Below are 8,161 nucleotides of genomic sequence, written 5' to 3' on the forward strand. Positions count from 1 at the left end.
TTACAGAGATTAGCTGGATCAGATTCACGCATGGCAATGACAGGAGTCGAGCTTGGGCCTCGTTCCAGGATACCATCTTGGGTCATTCACTGCTACACGAAAGCAATAACCAAAAGTTTCAGTGGTGTCCCCATGACAGTCAGCTGTATCAAATCCTTGGCCTGGATTTGAAGACCCTTAAGAGGCTGCCCCTATGTGCTAGTTCATTTTATGTGTTAACTTGACTGGCTAAAAGATGCCCAGATAGCTGGTAAAACGTTATTTCTGGGTGTTTCCGGAAGAGATGAGCATTTGAATCTGTGGACTGAATAACGCAGGTGACCTTCCCCAATGTGGGCGGGCACCATCCAATCCGTTGAGGCCAGAATAGAACAAAAAGGTGGAGGAAGGGTGAATTCACTTTTTTTCCTTCTTTGAGCTGAGACATCCGTCCTCTCCTGCCCTTGGACATCAGCTTGGGCCTTTGGACTCAGACGGGGACTTATACCCTCAGCCTACCTTTCCCCCTTTCTCACGCCTTCGGACTTGGACCGAATTACACCACCGGCTTCCCTGGTTCTCCAGCCTAGAGATGACAGATCTTGGGGATGGACATGTTGGCCGCCATGACTGTGTGAACCACATCGGTTCTGGTTCTCCAGAGAAACAATACAGATTTTGGGACCAAGAGCGACTCTAGAGGAACAGAATTTTAAGGATAAGTTTTCTGAATTGGTTCTTAGGATTCTGGAATTTTGTCTCTAATCTGATTAGATTTAAAGATGCTAATGAGTCTATTTCCAGTAGTAAAGAGAGCACTGATGGTCCATGGGGTGAACTGTTTATAGAGATATGCAGAGTACCTGCATTGCATATGCTTAATCCACCACTTATAAGAAGCAAGGAGCTAAATGGCTGTACATGATACTTTCAAATATTTTTGGAAATCTAAGGAATGTAATGACACTGGCGGGTTCCTCCTAATGTCTCAGGCAAAGTGGTGAGAGAAGAAGATGAGCTCCCTAATGCCCAGTACACCCCGCCGTGAATGCCCTCTGATAACTCTCTCGTCCGCATTCCCTGTCCTCTTAGACTGTAAATCTCTTCTCTCATGCCTTAACTACCACAGGCACTCAGCTCTTCCTTAAATAAAATCCTAAGATCTTACAGCTGTCGGGGACTTGGTAAGATGGCCCTTTCCCGCACAGGTGAGGAAACTGAGGCTCCGCGGGGAAGGGCCTTACCTGGGGGCACAGTGGCTGAGCCAGGACGAGGTCCTGGTCCTCCTGGCCTGAGGCCAGTGCCCCTTCCACACACAAGACAGCCTCCCTTCACTAACCTAAGCAACAGAACAAAATGCCTTGCCTTCCTGAGGAGGAGCTTTACAGAGCGACGGGAATGTTCTACAGCCGGATTGGGGGGGAGGGGGGATGGTGGCACAACTCGGTGAATCTCTTAAACATCATTGACTTGTGGACTTAAAATAGGTGAATTTTAGTGTAGGTAAATTGGGCCTCAGTAAAGCTGTTAAGAATGGAATCTCGCCCTAGAGAGCGGGGCAGAGTGGGAAGCGAGCACACAGAAGGCAGGCAGCGGGGGGTGGGGGGGGTGGCCGCGGTCACCGTGACCCTTTCCTCCTCGAGCCGGGGTCCCCGTCCTTCCTGTTGTGTCAGCCCTCTTACTTGCTGCACTGGAAGGTAAGCTCCCTGAGGGCAGGGCGGGGACCCCCTGTGCCTTGCCCTCTCCCATCTCCCCAGCTGCCCACAGCAGGCCCGGCGAATATCTGCCAAATGAATGAATGCGTGGGAAGCACACAACCTGTTTCTTACCATCCACTCGTTCTGGCACAGAGAATCTGGCTTCTCCCCCCAGCAGGGGCTGACAGCCTGCCCAAAGTCCACAGACACGGAGGGGCTTCGGGGCGGAGCTGGGATCCTAACCACTGCTCTCCACTGCCTCCCATAAGCCCCGAACGCATGTTAGCTGGTGTCATCACCAAATCTGCAAATAGCTAGGCTACCTGCGTCCCAAGAGAGAGCCAAATTAATCTGCATCATTTCTTCATTTAAGAGAGGGATGTGTACATTTTTTTCTAAAGCAAAAGAAGGGTTTAGGAGTAACGGAAAGAGTGTGGATTTTGGAATCAGAACACAAAAGTGTGAGTCCAGACTGCTTGGCTGTGTGATGGTGGGCAGGTTCCCCAACGGCTCTGAGTTGGTTCCTGCACAAAATGAGGAAAACGCCACCATCCTCGCAGGCTCACCATGAGACTTTGAGGGAACAACGCCTGTGACACACCCAGCACCCTACCTGGCACGCACCAGGCGCTCAAGAAGGGCCAAGCGAGACCCGGGGGAAAATGCATCAAAGGGGAAGAAGTCAGAAAACAGCGTGAGTGAGAAAAGGCAGGGAGAAGGGCAGAAAGTGGGCGGAGTACATTTGCGTAAGTTTAAAACACACACACACACACACACACTTTAAGGGCGAGAATCCCGAGAGGCCCATTAGCTACATTAAATGGCTGCTCTGCGGGTACTGGGAGATGAGAGGGTCGCACAGAACGAGACCGCGGCCTGTGTGAGCAGCTGGTGACGTGCGACCCAATGCACCACCCCACAGACCTCTCGTTCGCGCTCACACGTGGGCAAGAGAGGAAGAAAGGCCAGCCTCTCTGCCCATTGACTTCTGTCCCCAGACTCCCTGATGTTCTCTCTCCCGTCTACCAGCTGCTCACAAACTCTCCCCCCGCCCCCGCTGGCTCCCACGAGCCTAAGACCCTCCGCAAATCCCCCCGGCCCTCATCTGCCACAAACGACCCAGCCACAGCCCTCCTTCCCCTTCAGAGGCCAAGACCGCTTGCCAAGGGCTTGCTTCTTGACAGTCTGCCTGAAGTCTGCTATTTCTAAAGACCGTGTCATCACACAAACTAAAGGCTTCAGGATTTACACCCTCCTACAGGAACTGTCTTGCGGTTGGATCATTTAAGAACAGAGGGCAGGAAAGCGATCCACTTCATCTGTGAAGCTTTGGGAAAGTAAACAGAGGAACAGATCTGGACAAGCGAGATCCCCACTGCTTAGGTTTCTGCTGCCCCAAACAGGTAGGCACATGTGGCTCTTGACCATGTACGGTGCGGCAAGCCCAAGTTGGTACATGCTGTAAGTGGAAAGTACACCAGGTTTTGAAGACTGAGTACCAAAAAATATGTTAAATGTCAAATTTATGACTTATCTCAACCACTTGTTAAAGTGATCATATTTTGGATACATTGGGTTAAATAAAATATATCACCAGTCTGTTACTTTTTAAAATGTGGCTTCTTAGAAACACTAAATCCATGGCTCACACTATACTTCTATTAAAGAGCACTGGTCTGGACCCCTCACCACTGTCTTCAGTCACTGCTTGCCATAGGAACACCCTCTGATAGAAATATAGGGCAATCTGGAAATCTGAATAATATCTTCCCTCTTGCCCCATTTCACACTCATGGTATTCAACACGTCTCCAACTCCATGTCTTTTACAGTATTCTGCCTTTGCTTTCAGATGGCTAGAATGAGTCTAGAATTTCTCATATATTTTACATGACCCTTTTAGCCACATTTATTTTAATCTTCACATTTTTGGTAACCACATCAAAAGAAAAATTTAAGATGAGCTGAAGGATGATGGCTCGGTTTATGAGCCTGAGAAATGCTTTTCTGTCCTCTTCCTTGATGAAGTGTCAGGTTTTCATGGCGGTCACTCTTCTAGTTTACCAATGCATGTCAAGTCAACCATAAACAACAGCTGGGCCAAAGCCAAAGACATGGTAAGAAAAGAAACTACAGACCAATATCCCTTATGGACACTGATGCAACAATCCTCAACAAATACGAGCAAACTGAGTTCAACAGCACGTTAAAAGGATTATAGACCATGACCAAGTGGGATTTATTCCCAGAAAGCAAAGATGGTTCAATGTACAGAAATCAATCAATGTAATATACCACATTAACAGAAAGAAGGAAAAACCCACATAGTCAATCTTAATTAATGCAGAAAAATCATCTGACAAAATTCAACACCCTTTCATGATAAAAAAAATACCCAACCAATTAGGAAGAGAAGGAAATTTCCTTAATATGGTAAAGGCCATAAACGAAAAACCCATAGCTCCTACCGAAAGATTGAAATCTTTTCTCCTAAGATCAATATAAGGATGCTTGTTCTCACCACTTCTATTCAACATAGGACTGGACGTTCTAGCCAGAGCAATCAGGCAAGAAAAAAGAAACAAAAGGTACCCAAAGTGGAAAGGAAGAAGTAAAACTATCTCTGTTCACAGACAACATGATCTTACATGTATAAAACCCTAAAGATTCCACATACAAAAATGGTTAGAGCTAATAAATGAATTCAGAAAAGTTGCAGGATACAAAATCAACACACAAAAATCCGTTGTGTTTCTATACGCTAAAAATGAAAAATCTGAAAAGGAAATTAAGAAAATAATTCCATTTCTAATAGCATCAAAAAGAACAAAATACTTAGGAATAAACTTAACCAAGGAGGCAAAGACTTGTACTCTGAACCATATAAAATATTGCTGAAAGAAATTTTAAAAAACACAAATAAATGGAAATTCCTTGTTCACAGATCAAGAAGACTGAATATTAAGACGTCAACAGTATCCAAAACAATCTATTGATTCAATGCAATGCCTATCAAAAATCCCACAGCATTTTTGCAGAAATAGAAAAGCACATCCAAAAATTCATATGGAATTCCAAGGGATCCTGAACAACCAAAACAATCTTGAAAAAAGAAAAAAGTAAAAAGGCAACTACTGGGACACAAATCCAAATTTATAATTACCAAAAGAAATGTTCTAAGATATTTTTAAAATAAGACTACATAGTAAAAAGACAGTAATTATACAAAGTTACACTAAATATACTCATAATAAAGACAGTAAAATATGGCAGAGCTAACACCAGACACGAGTCCATGCTGATTATAAATGAATGAATTGAAATTTTGATGATAAAATATATCTGCACATTATATCATAAGGAAAGGGTTAGTCTCCCTAAAATATAAAAAAAGATCTTAAATAAAGAAAAAAACCACCACCACCTGTTCGGGAAAAAAATGAGAAGACATGGACAGGCAATACACAGAGAAAGTAAAAATGACCTTAAATATATGGGGAAAAAAAAAATTGATGCCTTACCCATCAATGCTACAATATCTCCACCACACACACACACACACACACACATATTCACACACAAATACACACACATTTTGAACTATCTGGGTAAAAAAGCAAATTAAAAAGTCACAATTTTGGAACACCCAATGAAATAACTGATTCAGGCAAATATCAGTGGATAGGTTGTCAGGGAATAGGATATTCATTTTGATGCCAAAACATTACCCTGCAGAGCATCTGCTAAGTCCAAAGGGAAAAAATGTACCTTTATATTGGTGAGATCAACCAAGCGACCAAATTCAGCATCCTAAAAGTGAACAGCCTGACATGATACCCTCCTGAGGGATTCAATGTGAAGTACACAGCATCCTTCCTGAAACGTTAATCTGAATCTCATCTCGTGCCTACTTTACAGGAGGTATAGCAGATAGAGGAACAAGCTAAACTACACCACGAGGAAACAGCTAGACAAGCACAGAGGGCGGGGTGGTACTTCACACCTGGTCTGGCTCAAGGAGTCAATGCCAAGGGGCAAAGAGGGGGCGACTGTTGGAGATAAAGAGAGGAAAGAGCTCTGGCCAAACACAATGAACCGTAACCAGACCACCTGAGGACAGTGAGGGACTGGTCTCTACACGAAATCAGATTTGTTCTCCTCTTAGGTGTGCCAGTGGTTTCATCATTCAGGATGGCCCAGGTTACCCACAGTAACAAAGAGCCCAAACTCTCAGTGGCTCAGGACAAAGCTCTATTTCTCACTCCCACCCGCGAAGCACCGTTTCAGAAGTAAGATGCTCCCCGACCTACTACTCTTCGTACAAGACAAATTCAGCTTTTCCTTTGAGAGTGAGAGATGCTTACTGATCAGGGTAGGTGGTTGCAGGCAGCGCTCCTCGGAGTGTGATTCTCCTGCCATTTCGCATCAGAATCTCCAAGATAGTTTAAAATGCAAATGCTTTATCGCTATGCAAATGTTTTTTAACCCCAGAGTCCCAACCCACACTTGCTGAATCAGAAACTCAAAGCTAGGACCTTAGGAGTCTACTACTAAGTATTATAGCTCCTGAAAGTTGCTTTCGGTTACACATTCCACTATTTTATAAAAGTTGCTGTGCAAAGGATATTTTACTTGCTCAGTGATAACTAGAGTAGCATTAATACTGTTTATAAAAATGGCAGAAATGCGTGTTGTTTTTTTTTTATAAGATGGCAAGCACTATAGTATACTCGTTTAGAGATAATCAACCATTCTAAATTACAGGCTTTTTTCTAGTACAGGTTCCTAAAGCTTATAGTGACTTTTTAAAAAATTTTTATTGGAGTATAGTTGATTTACAAGGTTGTGTTAGCTTTTGCTGTGCAGCAAAGTGAATCAGTTATACATATACATATATCCCCTCTATTTTAGATTATTTTCCCATATAGGTATAGTGACATTTTTAAAAAGAGGTTCTACATTTTATTTAATTAATCGAGGTATGCTAATGCCAACTGGACAACTACACAGAGCAGCCAACAAAACAGCTCAAACCTGGGTAATGAAAATGGACCGATGTCATTAACAGTCTGCAACTGCTCTGCGTAGTACTGCAGGTGATTGCAGGCATTTCATCCAACTTGGAATGCCAACTGGAAATTGTCCAGTATTCTGAAGCTGACCTTCTGCACAAGGAAAAAAGGTCAAAAAACACTGGTTACACATCTATAAGAACGGCCAGAATCCGGATCACTGACAACACCAAATACTGGTAAGGATGTGGAGCAGCGGGAATTCTCATTCACTCCTGGTGGGAACGCAAACAGTAAAGCCGCTCTGGAAGACTGATCGGCGGTTTCTTACAAAATTGAACACCCTCTTACCATACAAGCCAGCAATCATGCTCCTTGGTATTTACCCACACAATAATCTGAACACAGACACAGATGTTTATAGCAGCTTTATTCGTAACTGCTAAAACTTGGAAGCAACCCAAATGTCCTACGATAGGTGAATGGATAAATAAACTGTGATCCACCCAGAAAATGGAATATTATTCAGAGCTAAAAAGAAATGAGCTATCAAGCCACGAAAAAACATGGAAGAACCTTAAACATATATGACTAAATGAGAGAATCTGTAACCAATCTGAGAGGCTACTTACTGTATGATTCCTGCTGTATGACATTCTGGAAATGGTAAAACTACGGAGACAGTAAAAAGATCGGTGGTTGCCAAGGGTTGGGGGAAGGGGAAGGATGGTGGAGCATAGAGGATTTTTAGGGCAGTGAAAATACTCTGTACGATACGTAAAGGTCATTTATACATTTGCCCAAACCCACAGAATGTACAACACCAAGAGTGAACCCTAAGGTAAACTATGGACTTTGGGTGATTATGATGTGTCAGTATAGGTCCATCGATTTTAACAAATGTACCATCTGGTGGGTGATGTTAATAATGGGGGAAGCTATGCGTGTGTGGGGCAGGGGTACATAAGGAAATCTCTGCACCTCCCCTCCAATTTTGCTGTGAACCTAAAACTGCCCAAAAAGTAATGATCTTTAGAAAAAAAAAAAAAAAATGTTAACCTGACACTACCCCCTGCCCTGCTACCCAACCAAATAAATTAAAAAAAAAAAAAAGAGGTCTTCCAGCCATCTTTATTTAGCCATGATTCCCCAAGCTACTTCTAGCCTAACCAACTTGCTCAAAACACCCTCAAATAAAGTCACACTCTTCTCTGCCAGGCAACTTCCTCTTCCTGATCACATCCAGGTCTGCCTCTGGAGAGACACTGCACCTTAAATGTACAAATTCGTTGGATACCACCTTCTATCAACAAGTTGAGAAGGACACAGTAAAATACTGATATGACAGCAGGAAGTGACAGGATCACACAGAAAATGTAGTGACATTATCAACTATATCTGCTGAACCTTTTAGCCCACTATGCTTATTTTAAATATTTTGGTAATTACTTCTGTATATAACAATGATTATTTA

The sequence above is a fragment of the Balaenoptera ricei genome, chromosome 18, assembly GCF_028023285.1.
Source record: "Balaenoptera ricei isolate mBalRic1 chromosome 18, mBalRic1.hap2, whole genome shotgun sequence".
NCBI classification, from domain to species: Eukaryota; Metazoa; Chordata; class Mammalia; order Artiodactyla; family Balaenopteridae; genus Balaenoptera; species Balaenoptera ricei.